We start from the raw sequence: 17,456 nt of genomic DNA on the forward strand, positions 1-17,456 counted from the left end.
TCTCAGTTCCTTATCCATTCACTGACTGGTGGGACACCTGCCCACACCTAGCTAGATACACCCGGGCACCCGCTTCCTGGGTGTGGTCGGCAGGAGAATTGTCCCCAAACATGTGCACGTCCCAGTCCCTGGAGCCAGTGAGTTTATTAACTTTCATGGTGGGGGGATTAAGGCTGTAGAGGGAATTAAGGTTGCTAATCAGTGGACAGAGTCCCTGGGGGTACAAATGGTTAACACCCTGAGCTGCTAACCAAAGGTTGGAGGTTTGAGTGCACCCAGAGGTGCCCCACAAGTAAGGCCTGGCGATCTGCTTCTGGAAAGTCAGCCTTTGAAAAGCCCATAGAGCAGTTCTACTCTGACACACATGGGGTCGCTATGAGTCAGAGTCAACTTGAAAACAGCTGGTAACTGGAGAAATTGCCCATGAGTGTTTTCTTCTGGAACCTTCTCCAGGGAGCAGAGCTGGACCCTGCATGCACAGTAGTGCCCTGACCACCCGCATTCCGTAATTGGCCTGTGACTCATGAGACAGAAGTTTCCACAGAAACAGGCAGATGTTTAAGGTCAATATTGTACATTTAGCATTGCAGACCCTGGAACCCCAAACAAGAAAGAGACTTTATGTCATTTTAAGTTCCCTTTCCTATTTCATGTGATCCCATAGCTTGTATAAAGTAGGGGGCATGTGCAAATGTGGGTTAAATAAGAGGAACTGACTAGTGAATGCCAACTCTTCATGCCCTTTCTCTCCTGGTAGGCCGCACCATGCATAGGAAGCCTCCCTAGCAAATCCCCCCCTCCTCTCTGTGTGCAGCCGAGAAGACGCTGCTGGAAACCTCGCTCATACAGAACCCAACAAAACCAGGAACAGCTGAGTCACCTCTGACTCATGACGACTCCAAGTGCGTCAGAGTGGAACTGTGCTCCGTAGGAGTTTTAGCAGACGGTTTTTCAGAAGGAGATGGCCAGGCCTTTCTTTTGAGGCACCTCTGAATGGACTGGAACCTCCAACTTTTCAGGTAGCAGTGGAGCATGTTCACTGTTTGGACCACCCAGGGACAGCCTTCATAAAAGACCTCACACACCCGGAATCCCTGTGAGGGCTCCAGTGCCGAAAACCTGGCCTTTAACTCTTGGCATCTGTAGGACCCACGGGGGATCTCTGCCCTGAAGTCGTCAGGGAAGCGGCATGACAATTCCACGTGGTGCATGACCTATGACCTTCCTGCTCCTGCACAGTTGGGCCTGGAAAGGGGAAGCTGATGCAGGGATGGTTCTGCAGAGTGGGGTGGGGGGCCCACAGGTACCGGAGGAACGGAGCCCACGGTGCCTCCTCGCTCTGTGTTTGCGACCTCTGCCAGCAGGAGAGTGGCTTCACCTCTGTCAGTTGTGGTTCTGCATCTGAACAAACTGTCACTCAGTCCTTCCTCAGCACACTTCTGTCAGCAGTGACACAGGTTACAGGGATGAGCAGAGCAAAGAGCACCTGGGGAGCTCTCCCTCAACAGGCCTGAGCTCAACCTGGGGGCTGCCCTCACTCTCATTGTCACTTCCTGAGCCGGGCAGAGGGCTTTGTGAACAGGGTGGAGGGGGCTCTGCAGGGCTGTGCAAGCTGCTGGCACAGAGGAACATGGCTGTGTCCCCCACTCCAGGGTGTTCAGTTTCAACTCCAAGTGGAAGTCAGAGAATTGTTGGCCTGAGAAACGGTCATGGGTGTCACCTTTCTCTTGATGTTTCCCCCTCTAATAGTGAAACGAACCTTGGGCCCTGGCCCAGCGTCTGCAGAGAGGTGTCCAGGATGGGGGTAACAGCTCAGCATCACCTGCTGTCCTGGTACTTTGATCAGATGTCTTGGTGTCTGGGTGACTCCGGAACACACTGGGCCCATGGCAGGAGGGGGAGGGCGAGGAGGAGATGAGCACGGTGGTGCAGATGGTGCCCCCAAGGGAGGCCCAACTCCGAGTGCAGGGTCTCACTGTCCACAGGACTCCTCTGTCCCCAGGAGGCAAAACAGCACCCAGCAGGAGCTCCGGGAGCTCAGGGTCCCTGGGCAGGGTAGCATCATTGCTTACTCGGGGTTTGGGCATCTGGAGTGAGAGAGCTGGAGTCCTCGGCCTCATTTCCCTAATTGGGGGATGCCCTGTGACGTCACTGTCTGATGTCATTGTCACTTCAGCCTGAGGCTTCCAGTGTCCTCTCCCCACCCCACAGGCTCCTGCCCTGTCTGCAAAGCCTTTTACAGCAAGGCTTGGGTCCCCACACGGCATCTCTTCTGTGTCTCTGAGGCCTGGCTCCTCTGCCTGCCCCTGTCCTGCCTCCCCCTCCTCTTTCTAGGGAGGTGAGGGACCTCTGCTGCCTGCAGGGCTCCATTTTAGACTCAGAGGCCTGAGCCTTGCTGTGGGGGAGGGGTCCCTGACTAAACTAGTCCCAGTGCTTCCTTGGGCACCATAATATCCCCCAATGCCAGGCTCAGCTAGGTTTGCCTATAAATTTCATGTCCCAGGCAGCATTCCGGCCCTCCAAAATCGGCCAGGATCTGCTCCATGTGACCAGGTCCAAAGGAGTCTAAACCAAAAAACCAAACCCAAAGTTGCTGAGTCAATTCCAACACTCAGCAACCCTATGTGTGCAGAGTAGAACAGCTCCAGAGGGTTTTCTTGGCTGTTATCTTCATGGAAGGAGGCCCTGGATGGCTCAACAGTTAGCTCTTAACTACCAGCTGAAAGGATGCCAGTTAAAACCCACCCAGAGATGCCTGGCAGGCAGTCCTGGTGACCTCCTTCTGGAAGGTCACAACCTAGAAAACTGAATGGAGCAGTTCTACCCTGATTACTTGGGGTTGTCACGAGTTGAAATCCACTCAATCACAGTTATCTATGTATGCACCTCTGTATCCATCTCTGTATCTATAAATCTGTCTATGTAGCTATGCCTCCGTCTATCCACCCATCCACCCGCCCGTCCGTCCGTCCATCCATCCATCCATCCATCCGTCCACTCATCCAACCACCCACCCATCCATCCATCTAGAAAAGGTCCCTGAGTGACACAGTTTGCTCATACCTACTAACTGAGAGGTCGGTGATTCTAACCCACCTACAGATACCTCAGAAGACAGGCCTGGTGATTTGCTTCTGAAAGGTCATGTCACTGTCTTGAAAATCCTCTGGAGCTGTTCTACCTGTAGACTTGGGGTCACCATGATTTGGAACCCACCCAACCACAAATAACAGGAACAATCTTTACACAGGTTGATTGACAGATCTTTCTTTGGCGGCACCCTGGGTAGGTTCATACCACCAAACTTTAGGTTAGTAATCAAGTGCAAACCAGGGGCCAGGGTGTCTGAGCTTGAGGGTGCAGATTCCCCACAAAGGCCTCTCCGACTCTACCATCCAGCACAGACTAGGCCCTTGGGGCTTGCTTCCCTCAGCCCCGCATGCAGTGGGCTCTAGGTGATTTGTGCTGGCTCCCCCATACCCACGCAATTGGGGCCATGGGAGGCTGGCCCCCTGGTCCTTTATCCTCTTCCTCATGGCTGAGCGAGGCTGAAGGGAGATAATGGCAGGAAAAGAGAAGGTGGCAGGATGTCCAAGAAACGTGGGTTACGGACTAAGGGGTTTCTTGGGATAGGGGACTTTCAATGCTAAAACCAGGCCTGTTCAGAACAAACGAAGACATATGGTCACCTTAATTAGAAGTGGGGATGATTATACCATCTGTTTCCCTGGCTGGCTCACTTCTTGTGGAGCTTCATTTTATACTGGTTACTTTTCTCCTCTAAGGCCATCTTTCCTAACAGGCAGCCTTCTCCCAAAGCCACAATGCTCAGCTGCCAGGGAAACCACACCATCTTCTCCTTCCTTCAGACCAACACAGGTAGGAACCACCCACCTGTGCTGGTCCTCTAGGGTACTTCTTGTTCCCCTGTTTAACCCGAACACAACTTTTCAAATAGTCCCTTCATTGCTTTTCGTCAATCCTGCCAGGATCCTGACTGATAGACCTGAGCAAACAAGCAAATAAATGAAAACAACCAAACTCGTTGCCAGTGAGTCCATTATGACACATGGTGACTTCACGTGTTACACAGTAGGACTGCTCCATAGGGTTTTCTTGGAAGTAATCTTTACACAAGCAGATCACCAGATCATCACCATATCACTGGGTGGGTTCAAACCAACAACCTTCAGGTTAGTAGCTGAATGAAAACCACTTGAACCACCAAGGTCCCTACTCATACAGGTGAGAATGAGGCTTGGAGAACATATTTTGTCTTTAAAAAAGGAGCAACATTTTTTTTTTATAAAACAAAACAAAAACAACAACAAAAAGAAGTTATAATATTTTTAACAAAATTTGTAACATTCTGCTGAATGTGGTATTGACGGAGATTATTGAATATACCCTGCACTGCCAAAAGAACAAGCAAATCTGTCTTGGAAGAATTACAAACAGAATGCTCCTTAGAAGAAAGGATGGAGAGACTATGGCACACATAATTTGGACATGTTATCAAGATTGATCAGTCCTTGGAGGAGGACATCATGCTCGGTATAGCAGGTGGTCAGTGAAAAAGAGGAAGTCCCTCAGCCAGATGAATTGACACCGTGGTTACAACAATGAGCTCAAGCATAGCAACAATTGTGAGGATGGCACAGGACTGGGCAGTGTTTCATTTCATTGTGCATAGGGTCACTGTGAGTCAGAACCGGCTCGATCGCACCTAACAACAACAATGTGCAGAAACACAAGTTCGCACCTTCTACAATCAGCACTGCAGGAGAGTCAACAGAAGCATGAGAAATGTGCTGTGTGCATATAAACTGTGTGCCTTGGGAGGCTAGAATCCTAAGAAAATCCAACAAAGAATCACTCTCTGCCCTTCCCTACCTGGGGACGTTGGCTGCGGTGGCATTTGCTTCATAGAAACATAAAGAGTGGCTCTTTTTTTTTTAACAGAAAAAAGACTGGGTTTGTGGAGCAAGGGGAACTCCCATGCCCTGGTACTCCAAATTTATACAACTTTGGAAAACTGCTCCAATGATCTTGGTAAAGTTAAGCATATGCCTACCCTAAGACCAGCTGCCCTGTTGCTGTCCAGTCAACTCCGACTCATGGTGGCCCCACGTGTGTCACCCAGAACAGTGCTCCAAACAGTTTTCAATGACTTCTTTCTTGGAAGTAGATCACCGGGCATTTCTTCCAATGCACCTGAGGGTGGACTCAAATATCCAAACTTTCACTTAGCAGCCTAGCACGTTATCCATTTGCACCACCCGGGGATTCCATGTCTATCCTTTGAGTAACTAATTCCACTCTTGTTTATATCTAAGGGAATGAATGCATTTACCCACAAAGGCTTGTGTAAGGATGTTTGGAGAAGCACTCTTCACAATAATTGAGGACTGGAAGCAACCCAGATATCCATCCAGAGAGAATGAGTAAAGACACTGTGGAATACTTAAACAATGGCGTACTTCTCCAAAATGAGAAAGAATAAACAACTGATACACACAACACGTTGATAAATTAAAAAAAAAAATTATTGTGCTTTAAGTGCAAGTTTACAAATCAAGTCACTCTCTCATAAAAAAATTTATATACACCTTGCTATATACTCCTAATTGCTCTCCCCCTAATGAGACAGCCTGCTCCTTCCCAACACTCTCTCTTTTTATGGCCGTTCCAACAGTTCTAACCCCTCTTCCTTCTCATCTCCACTCCAGATAGGAGATACCAACATAGTCTCAAGTGTCTACTTGATCCAATAAGCTCGTTCTTCACCAGCATCTTTTTCTACCCCATTGTCCAGTCCAATCCCTGTCTGAAGAGTTGGCTTTGGGAAAGGTTCCTGTCCGGGGCAAACAGAAGATCTGGGGGTCATGACCAACAGGGTCCTTCTAGTCTCAGTCAGACCATTAAGTCCGGTCTTTTTTTTACAAGAATGTGAGTTCTGCATCCACTGCTCTCCTGTTCCCTCAGGGGTTCTCTGCTGTGTTCCCTGTCAGGGCTGTCATTTGTTGTAACCGGGCACCATCTAGTTCTGGTCTCAGGCTGACATAGTCTCTGGTTTATGCTGCCCTTTCTGTCTCTTGGGCTCCTAAATACCTTGTGTCCTTAATGTTCTTCATTCTCCTTTGTTCCAGGTGGGTTGAGACCAACTGATGTATCTTAGATGGCCGCTTCTTAGCTTTTAAGACCCCAGATGCCACTCTCCAAAGAAGAATGCAGAATGTTTTCTTAATAGATTTGATTATGCCAATTCACCTAGATGTCCCCTGAAACCGTGTTCCCGAAACCCCCACCCCTGCTACGCTGGCCTTCAAAGCACTCAGTTGATTCTAGAAACTTCTTTGCTTTTGGTTTAGTCCAGTTGTGCTGACCTCGACTGTATTGTATGTTGTCTTTCCCTTCACCTAAATACTTCTTATCTACTACCTAATTAGTGAGTGCCTCTCTCCCTCCCTCTCTCCCTCCCCACTCTCAGAACCATCAAAAAATACATTCTTCTCTGTTTCAACTCTTTCTCGAGTTCTTATAATAGTGGTCTTATACAATATTTGTCCTTTTGCAACTGACTAATTTCACCCAGCATGCCTTCCGGATTCCTCCGTGTTATGAAATCTTTCACAGATTCATCACTGTTCTTTATCGATGCATACTATTCCATTGTGTGAATATACCATAAATTATTTATGCATTCATCCATTGATGGGCACCTTGGTTGCTTCCATCCTTTTGCTATTGTAAACAGTGCTGCAATGAACATCGGTGTGCATACATCTGTTTGTGCAAAGGCTCTTATTTCTCTAGGATCTATTCCAAGGAGTAGGATTGTTGGATGATATGGTAGTCCTATTTAGCTTTTTTAGGAAGTGCCACTCTAAATTGATTTCCAGAGTGGTTGTACCATTTTACATTCCCACCAGCAGTGTATAAGTGTTCTAGTCTCTCCACAAGCTCTCCAACATTTATTATTTTGTGTTTTTTGGATTAATACCAGGCCTGTTGGAGTGAGATGGAATCTCATTGCAGTTTTGATTTGCATTTCTCTAATCGCTACCGAATAAATCTATCTTGGAAGAAGTACAACCAGAATGCTCCTTAGAAGCAAAGAAGATGAGACTGCATCTTACATACCTTGGACATGTCAAGAGGGATAAGTCTGGAGAAGGACATCATGCTTGGCAAAGTACAGGGTCAGTGGAAAAGAGGAAGACACTCAACGAGGTGGATTGACACAGTGGCTACAACAATGGACTCAAGCATAACAACAATTGTAAGGATGGCGCAGGACCCAGCAGTGTTTCATTCTGTTGTGCATAGGGTCGCTGTGAGTCAGAGTCAACTCGACGGCACCTAACAACAACAACAACAACGACAACGGCTAGTGATCGTGAGCATTTCCTCATGTATCTGTTAGCTACCTGAATGTCTTCTTTAGTGAAGTGTCTGTTCATATCTTTTGCCCATTTTTTGATTGGCTTATATATCTTTTTGTAGTTGAGTTTTTGCGGTGTCATGCAGATTTTAGAGATCAAGAGCTCATCGAAAATGTCATAGCTAAAACCTTTTTCTCAGGCTGTAGGTAATCTCTTCACTCTTTTGGTGAAGTCTTTGGATGAGCATAGGTGTTTGATTTTTAGGAGCTCCCAGTTACCTAGTTTTTCTTCTGCATTGTTAGTAATGTTTTGTATACTGTTTATGCCATGTATTAGGGCTCCTAACATTGTGCCTATTTTTTCTTTCATGATCTTTATTGTTTTAGATTTTATATTTAGGTCTTTGATCCATTTTGACTTCGTTTTTGTGCATGGAATGAAGTATGGGTCTTGTTTCATTTTTTTGCAGATGGATATCCAGTTACGCCAGCACCATTTGTTAAAAAGACTGTCTTTTCCCCAATCTAACTGATTTGGGTCCTTTGTCAAATATCAACCGCTCATATGTGGATTTATTTACATCTGGATTCTCAATTCTGTTCCATTGGTCTATGTATCTGTTGTTGTACCAGTACAAGGCTGTTTTGGCTACTGTGGTGGTATGACAGGTTCTAAAATCAGGTAGAGGCCTCCCACTTTGTTCTTGTTTTTCAGTAATGCTTTCCTTATCTGGGGCCTCTTTACCTTCCGTATGAAGTTGGTGATTTGGTTCTCAAACTCATTAAAAAACGTTGATGGAATTTGGATTGGAATTGCGTTAATCTATAGATCGCTTTTGGTAGAATAGACACTTTTATAATGAAAAGTCTTCCTATGCAGGAGGAAAGTATGTTTTTCCACTTATGTAGGTGTCTTTTGGTTTCTTGCAGAAGTGTTTTGTAGTTTTCTTTGTATAAGTCTTTTCCATCTCTGGTAAGTACCTTATCTTCTTGGGGGCTCCTGTAAATGGTGTTGATTTTGTTATTTCCTCTTCCATGTTCTTTTTGTTGGTGTAGAGGAATCCAACTGATTTTTGTGTGTTTATCTCATATCCTGATGCTCTGCTGAACTCTTCTATTAGTTTCAGTAGTTTTCTTGAGGCTTCCTTAGTTTTTCTGTGTATGAGATCATGTCATCTGCAAATAGAGATACTTTTACTTTTTTTCTTTGCCAATCTGGAAGCCCATTATTTCTTTCTCTAACCTAATTGCTCTGGCTAGGACCTCCAGCACAATGTTGAATAAGAGTGGAGATAAAGGGCATCCTTGTCTGGTTCTCCATCTCAAGGGGAATGCTGTCAGGCTCTCTCCATTTACGATGATGTTGGCTACTGGCTTTGTTTAAATGCCCTTTATTTTTTTGAGGAATTTTCCCTCTATTCCTATTTTGCTGGGAGTTTTTGTCATGAATTGGTGTTGAACTTTGTCAAATGCCTTTTCTTCATCAATTGATAAAATCATGTTATTCTTGTCTTTTGTTTTATATGATGGATTACATTAATTTTTTTCCAATGTTGAACCATCCCTGCATACCTGGTATGAATCCCACTTGGTCACGGTGAATTATTTTTTTGATATGTTGTTGAATTCTGTTAGCTAGAATTTTGTCGAGGATTTTTGCATCTAAGTTCATGAGAGTTACAGGCCTCTAATTTTCTTTCTTCGTGGTGTCTTTACCTGGTTTTGGTATCAGGAATATGCTGGCTTCATAGAATGAGTTTGGAAGTATTCTGTCCTTTTCTATGCTCTGAAATACCTTTAGTAGTAGTGGTGTTAACCCTTCTCTGAAAATTTGGTAGAACTCTGCAGTGAAGCCATCCAGATCAGGGCTTTTTTTTGGTTGGGAGTTTTTTGATTACCTTTTCAATCTCTTCTTTTGTTATGGTCTTTTGAATTGTTCTACCTCTGTGTGTGTTAGTTTAGGATAGGTAGTGTGTTTCTAGGAATTCATCCATTTCTTCTAGGTTTTCAAATTTTTTAGAGTATAATTTTTCATAGTAATCTGATACGATTCTTTTAATTTCAGGTGGGTTTGTTGTAATATCGTCCATCTCATTTCTTATCGGGTTATTTGCTTCCTCTCCTGTTTTTCCTTTGTCATTTTAGCCAATGGTTTATCAATTTTGTTGATTTTTTCAAAGAACCAGCTTTTGGTCTTGTTAATTCTTCCAGTTGTTTTTCTGTTTTCCATTTCGTTTTGTTCTGCTCTAATTTTTTTTATTTGTTTTCTTTTGGTGACTGAGGGTTTCTTTTGTTGCTCTTTTTCACTTTGTTCACGTTGTAGGGATAATTCTTTGATTTTGGCCCTTTCCTCTTTTTGTATGTGTGCATTTGTTGCTATAAATTGACCTCTGAGCATTGCTTTCTCTGTGTCCCAAAGGTTCTGATAGGAAATGTTTTCATTCCCACTGGATTCTATGAACTTCTTTATTCCATCCTTAATGTCTTCTATAATCCAGTCTTTTTGAGCAGGGCATTGTTCAGTTTCCAAGTGTTTGATTTCTTTGCTTTTTCTGTTATTGATTTTTACTTTTACGGCCTTATGGGTCAGAGAAGTTGTTTTGTAATATATCAATGTTTTGGATAATCTAAGGCTTGCTTTATGACCTAATATGTGGTCTATTCTAGAGAAAGTTCCATGTGCACTAGAAAAGAAAGTATACTTGGCTACTGTTGTGTGGAGTGTTCTGTATATGCCTATGAGGTCAAGTTGGTTGACTGAAGCATTTAGATCTTGCCTGTCTTTACTGAGCTTCTTTCTGGATGTCCTGTCCTTCACCAAAAGTGATGCGTTGAAGTCTCCTATTATTGTGGAGCTCTCTATCTCTGTTTTCAATGCTGTTAGACTTTGTTTTATGTATCTTGCAGCCCTGTCGTTGGGTGCATAAATATTTAATATGGTCATATCCTCCTGGTATATTGTCCCTTTAATTATTATATAGTGTCCTTCCTTATCCTTTAAGATGGATTTAACTTTCAAGTCTATTTTGTCAGAAATTAATATTGCCATACCTGCTCTTTTTTGATTGTTGTTTGTTTGATATATATTTTTGTCCATCCTTTGAGTTTTAGTTTGTTTGTATCTGTAAGTCTAAGGCGTGTCTCTTGTACTCAGCATATAGACAGATCATGTTTTTTAATCCATTCTGCCACTCTCTGCCTCTTTACTGGTGCATTTAACCATTTACATTCATTGTAATTATGGATAGCTCTGAATTGAATGCTATCATTTTGATGTCTTTTTTTGTGTGTTGTTGGCAGTTTCTTTTTCCCACTTAACCTTTTGTGCTGGGTAGATTATCTTTCTGTATTGTCTTTTCCTCATATTTGTTGTTGTTGATTTTGTTTCTGCTGAGTCTCTATCATTTCTTGAATTTTATTTTGACATGTGGGATAGTTTGTCTCCTTTGTGGTTACCTTATTATTTACCCCTATTACTGTAAATTTAAACCCAACTTTTATTTCTTTGTATAGCCTTGTCTTCCTCTCCATATGAAAGATCTATGACTATATTTCTTAGTCTACCTGGATTGTTTTAATGGTGTCTTCTTTTACATAATAATATCACTCTTTCCCTGTTTTGAGCATTTTATTATCTTGATTTATTTTTGGGATTTCCCTGCCTGGGTTAACATCTGATTGCTCTGCCCAGTGTTCTAGTCTTGGGTCGATACCTGAAATTATTGATTTTCTAACCAAACAACTCCCTTTAGTATTTCTTGTAGCTTTGGTTTGGTTTTTATGAATTCCCTAAACTTCTATTTATCTGGAAATGTCCTAATTTCACATTCATATTTGAGAGACAGTTTTAGCGGGTATATGCTTCTTGGCTGGCAATTTTTTTTTCTTCATTTTTTTATACACGTTATCCCATTGCCTTTTTGCCTGCATAGTTTCTACCAAGTAGTCCGAGCTTATTCTTACGGACTCTCCTTTGTAGGCGACTTTGTGTTTATTTCTAGCTGCTCTTAAAATTTTCTTTTATCTTTGGTTTTGGCAAGTTTGTATTATAATATGTTTTGGTGACTTTCTTTTAAAATCTACCTTATGTGGAGTTCAATGAGCATCTTGGTTAGATATCTTCTCATCTTTCATGATATCAGGGAAGTTTTCTGCCACCAAATCTTCAACAATTCTCTCTGTATTTCCTGTTATTACTCCCCATTCTGGAACTCAATCACTTGTAGGTTATTTCTCTTGATAGAGTCCCACGAGATTCTTATGGTTTCTTCATTTTTTTTTAATTCTTAATCTGATTTTTCCTCAAATATATTGGTGCCAAGTGCTTTATTTTAAAGTGCACAAATTCTGCCTTCCACTTGCTCAATTCTACTCCTCTGACTTTCTGTTGAGTTGTCTAATTCTGTAATTTCATTATTAATCTTCTAAATTTCTGATCTCTGTCTGTCAATGGATTTTCCAGCTTCTTAAATTTTTCATTATATTCCTGAATAACCTTTTTAATATCTTCCACTGCTTTATCTGTCTGTTCCTTGGCTTGTCCTGCGTATTGCCTGATTTCCTTTCTGATGTCTTGAAGGGTTCTATATATTAATCTTTTGTATTCTGCTTCCAGTAATTTCAGGCAGGCGCTTTCATCTAGAAGATCCCTTGATTCTTTGTTTTGATAGCTTGTTGAGGTGATTATGGTCTGTTTCTCTATGTGCCTTGATATCGACTGTTGTCTCCAAGCCATCTGTTATTTTTTGTATTAATTTATTTTATGTTTGCTTGTTGTGTCCTAGCTTCTTGCTTTGTTTTGTTTTAATATGGCCAAATGGGTTGCTTGAGTAAGCTAGCTTGATTATTTTCTCCTTTGGAGCTCTGACATCCTGTCCTCAGATGTCTACACCTGTTATCAGGTATATCAGTCTAGAAGTCCATTCACTTTTCTTGTATGAATTCAGCTCAGGTGGCCAGGTAGCTGATCATCAAGTGTGTGGTACAGGCTCTATCCTACACTCTAGGAGGGGCAGGGGTGATTGGTGTGGGTACTAGTATCTGGTTACCGCAGGGTGTCATGCTCTGAAAAAGGTAGATGGCTGAGAATCGTCCCCCTCATGTCTCTGAGGAAAGCATGTCCCTGTTCCCTAGAGTGTACAGATGGTTACAGATGGGTGGGTTCTACAGATGGACCATGGAAACCCTATGTTTTTGGTTGTAAGGACTGGGAGGTACGAGTTATCCTCGGACGTCTTTCGCAGGTGGCTGGGTGAACTGAGCAAAGCCACCACTCCTTAGGACCCTGATGTGGATAGGTGAGGACCCTGTATAATAGGTAAAGCAGTGTCAACCATCAAATATCCACCTGTCCACTGCACAGCTGAAACAGTTGTAGTCTGCCAACAAGGGCCTATTCTCCTCAAATAGGCCCACACAGATCCATGCAGGGTGGAAAGGTATTCAAAGTCCATAGATTGCTCATGCCTGAACTGGAGCCGCTTCTGTCCTAAGGTCACCAGTTTAGTGGAGCTGGCAAATTATCTTTTCTCCCAGTTGCAAATTTATTCCTTCTCCAGGGCCTGGAGGATGGCTCTAGGCACTCAACAGGGCCTAGGGAAATGAACAGGCACTGAAGCATGCTTGGGAGCAGGAGGTACACTAAAATATACACGATTACTTAGCTTTAGCTGAGAGCACTGTGTCTCTCTGGTTCCGGAGGTGCAAGTAGGCTGTGTGGCTGGTTGCTTCTCCCTGAGGAAACTGAAGCCGAACGCTAGTACCAGCCTACCACCTCAGCTCCCGGGAATGGTACCCGAGGGCTCTGGGGGATTCAGGTTTGGCAAATTCTCTCAGCTTCTAAACCTCCTCTTCCTCCCTCTGACGCTCAGTTCATTTTCTACCATTGCCTTTGATGTTCAGGGCTCCTAGCTTGTCATAAATACATTCGTTTCACTTGTTTTTTCGGGTCTTTATTGTAAGAGAGCTCACCAGAAGTGTCTGTCTATTCTGCCATCGTCGCCCCGCCTCCTAAAAATATTTCTTAGGAAAAGAATTCAGTAAAAAATAAATATTTACTACATGATTCCATTAACGCAAATTTCAAGAACAGACAAAACTAAACTATGGTGATAAAAGAAAAAAAATTTTTTTTGATAGAAAACTGAAAAGTGGTCACCTGTGCAAGATTGATGGGAAAGGAGACAAGAAATCTTTCTTACTGGATGGAAATCTGCTTTATCTTGATCCGTGTTCTGTTTGCACAGGGGTCTACATTTATCAAGTTAACCAAGCTGTACCCATGTTTTGAGCATTTGGCCCTCTATTAATTATAAAAAAATAAATAAACGAAGTGAATATGCAAACACATACTTGTATTCCATTAGTCCATTTTAAAAAGTATTTAAACACACACAAAAAGAGAAGACGAGAAAGCTCAAGTAGTCACATGAACTACTGAGAATTTGAGAAGTGTCTGTGACAGAAGTATAACATCCAAATTCAAGGCTGAAATAAGCTGCACTGCAAGGAGACACTGAGGTGCAATGGAGGAAGCAAAGCTGTAGCCAATGTCAAAGGAAAACAACTATACAAACAAGTCAGAGTTAACAGGGTCTATTGAGTGAGAAAATGTGTGTGAACAGAGAGCACCCCAAACCAAGGATGGTGAGGGGAACTTTGGCCTAGGAAAGCCACTTTAACTTGTAGCTCTATAAAAAGAACTTTAACACAAAACTTCAAAAAATAAAAACATACTTCAAAGGCTGTTGAATTAATTTCATGTACCCTGGACTTCATAATTTGGCCTAGTGGTCAGCAGTTTCTCCCCGTAGCCATTGGCGTTTAGCCAAGTGTTCATTTGGTGACTGGATTTGCTCCCCTCTCTGGGACCTGGGGTGCTGGGTGTGGGCATCCACAATCTTGTTGCAAGTGGCTTTTCACCCTGGGAAGTCCACCCCTGGAACTCCCAGGCTTGGAGCTCATTCATCCGTGTTAAGAACTGGCTTTCAGTTGTGGGCATTCACCTGCAAAGTGCCAAGGAGGGATGTGGGCTGGAGGAGAAGTAACTTAATGCCCAATATTACTCTGTCATCTTTTAAAAGAAAAAAATGGAGGAGTTCATGGTCTTAATGCAATCCAAAGCAATGGTTATTTCAGTTCCTTCCTTAATCTACCCTTGAGACAGCCTCAGAACCCTCCAAAACCTCCCCTATGCCCACAGGTGCTTGGTAGAGACTTAGCTTGCAGTCTCTGGCTGATAATTCTACTAGCTGATTATCTCCGGGTCCGATGCTGCTGTCGGGGGCATCTGTTAACTTTTCCCCTGAGTGGTTTGCTTCCTTGTGGGTTTCATAGTCTGTGAGTGACTTTTTTTTCTCCAGAGAATTGTTATTTGATAGAGGCAGTAGTGGTTCAGAGGTAGAATTTTCACCTTCCATGTGGGAGAACTGGGTTCGATTCCCAGCCAATGCACCTCAAGCGCAGAAACCACCCATCCGTGAGTGGAGACTTGTGTGCTGCCATGATGCTAAACAGACTTCAGCAGAGTTTCCAGACTAAGACAGACTGGGAAGAAAGATCTGATGATCTACTTCTGAAAATCAGCCGAGGAAAGCCCTACTGATCACAGTGGTCCAAATCCATGGCCCATCATGGGGATGGCACAGGTCTGGGCAGCTTTTTGTTCCATTGTTCATGGGGTCGCCATGAGTCAGGGTGAACTCGAGAGCAGCTGAAAGCAACAACAAACACCACCACCCAGTAGTACTAAGATTCAGGTGACGTGATGTAATCGTTTTAGAGTTGGAAAATGCCAGATCACCTGGGGGGGTTTAAAGCTGCTCAGTGTCCTCCTCCTTTGCTCATCTCCCTTAAGAAGAAAATGAACCATAAATGTCAGATTGGGGGTGACTGCCATCTGCCTAACTCAGATACCCACAGTATTAAAGACTGATGACATAGAATGAAGTGTTAATAGTATTCTCTCTCTCACACACACACACGCACACACTCATGCACACACACACACTCACAGGCACAAGCACACACACTAACATACACACTCACACATGCACAAAAACATACTTGCACACACTCAGACAATGCACACTCACACACAGACACACACACATGCATACACACAAACACACTTCCGTGTTCACACACACTCCAACCGACACTGAGGTTCCCATAGCCCCACAGACTGAGCTTCCACTGCAGGGAGATCACGAGGAGCTCTGGTGCCTCTTTAGGGTGGTTTCCTCCTGATTGAGATGGGGCCCCCTGAGGGATGTCCACGTGCGCAGCGAGTGCCCTCTGTGCATAGGGAGTGGCTGGCTGTGTGGCTCTGAGGCTGAGCTACTGGCACAGAGGAACCCCATCTGGTTGGGGCCCGCTGACCCAGGGTCACGGGGAAATGCTGTCTCTTCCTGAGGAGACCTGGTACCCAGCTGGGATGTCTCCTTTGCAGTGCTGCCAACATTCCCTGAGTAGTGGTCATCGCAGGCCCTGTCTTGGGTCTTGTTCTCACAGAACATTGCAAAATGACCACGTCCTGAGAACTCCTCAGGTCGCCTTCCTCCCTGCCTGTGTAATGTGGTATGTTGGCATCTGGGGGATTCCCTCATCCTTGGGACTGTTGGAAAGGTGGACATAGTGAAGACAAGGTTAGGAAGGTTGCTTGACCTTGTGCAGATGGGGAGGGCTGGGAGCCAGGGCTTTGCATGCCCAGGAGAGTGGTTTCCACCAGGCCTGTGGTCACCTGCTCTCAGCAGACAAAGGGTTACCCAGAGGAGCTCGGGGCCCATGCCAGGACAGGTTGAGGGGGAACCTCCAGCCCAATGCTCTCCTCTTGCTCCTTCTTGGAGATCCTTCTACTCCTCTTCCTTCTATTCCTCCTCCTACACTTCCTTTCCTTAGTTACTCTTCCTCCTCCTCTTTTTCTCTGTTCCTCCTTTTCTTCCTCCTTCTCTTCTTCCTCCTCCCCCTTTCTTCCCTTCCTCCTCTATTTCTCTCTCCATGTTCCTCCTCCTTCTCCTTCTCATCTGTTCCTTTTCCTTCTCCTCTCCTTCCTAACCCTCCTCTTCCTTGCAGCCCCTTCTCCAGTGGACATTTGGGTCAGCCTTCCCCCAGGTTCTCAGGACCAGGTCCAACTGACTGTAGGAAGGACAGGGTGAGGCTCAGTGCACTGAGTTCAGGGTAGACCCCACCCCAAAGTATTTAACTTCCTCTCGTTGCACTTGCCCATGGCATCAAGGCTGGGGGCCCACAGATCTCCAACTGTAGGTCTCATTAGCTATCAGAGGGACCTCCCACCTCTCTCAGAGCTATAGCTAGCCTAGCAATAACTGAGAGCTTCAAACACCTGCCTAATATTGGATGCCTTAAAGTTTTCCTTATCCCTTCCAGTGCTGGTTAGCTCCTCCAGAACCTCCCAGCACCCCCTACACCTCAGTGGTACCACAGTGCCATCTTGTAGCCACAAAAGGGAAGAGTCATCAAGCTTTATCCCTTCTGCCCTGGCCCAAGGGATTCCAGGAACTTTCTGCATATTCAAAACCAAACACCAAACCATTGACATACACTCTGACTTATGACAACCTCACGTGTTACTGAGTAAAACTGAGCTCCATAGAGTTTTCTTGACTGAAATTTCTATGGAACCACATATCCAGCCCTTTCTTCCCTGGTTGCAGTGGGTGGATTTGAACTGCTGACATTCCGGTTAGTAGTGGAGCACAAACTTGTCTGCCACCCGGGGACTTCTGCGTCGGCGGCAGAGTGCATATTCCAGGATATTCTGGAAGTTTTGCAATCAATTTTCTTGAACCCTAATCCCAGCACTAGTCCTAACCCTATGCGGTGGTTAACATTATGTGTCAGCTTGGCTCAGCCGTGGTTCTCATGGTTTGGCAGAAGTTATGTAATCATCCTCCATTTTGTGATCTGATTTGAGCAGCCAATCACGTGGGAGGAGAATTTCCTTGGGGGTATGGCCTGCATAAATGTATGTGGTTGTTCTGGCAAAGCTCACACTCTCTCTCTCGACCCTGCACTCATCTCATGGTTGACATCTGGTTCCTGGAGAAACCTT

The sequence above is a fragment of the Elephas maximus genome, chromosome 8 (assembly GCF_024166365.1).
Source record: "Elephas maximus indicus isolate mEleMax1 chromosome 8, mEleMax1 primary haplotype, whole genome shotgun sequence".
Taxonomy (NCBI): Eukaryota; Metazoa; Chordata; class Mammalia; order Proboscidea; family Elephantidae; genus Elephas; species Elephas maximus.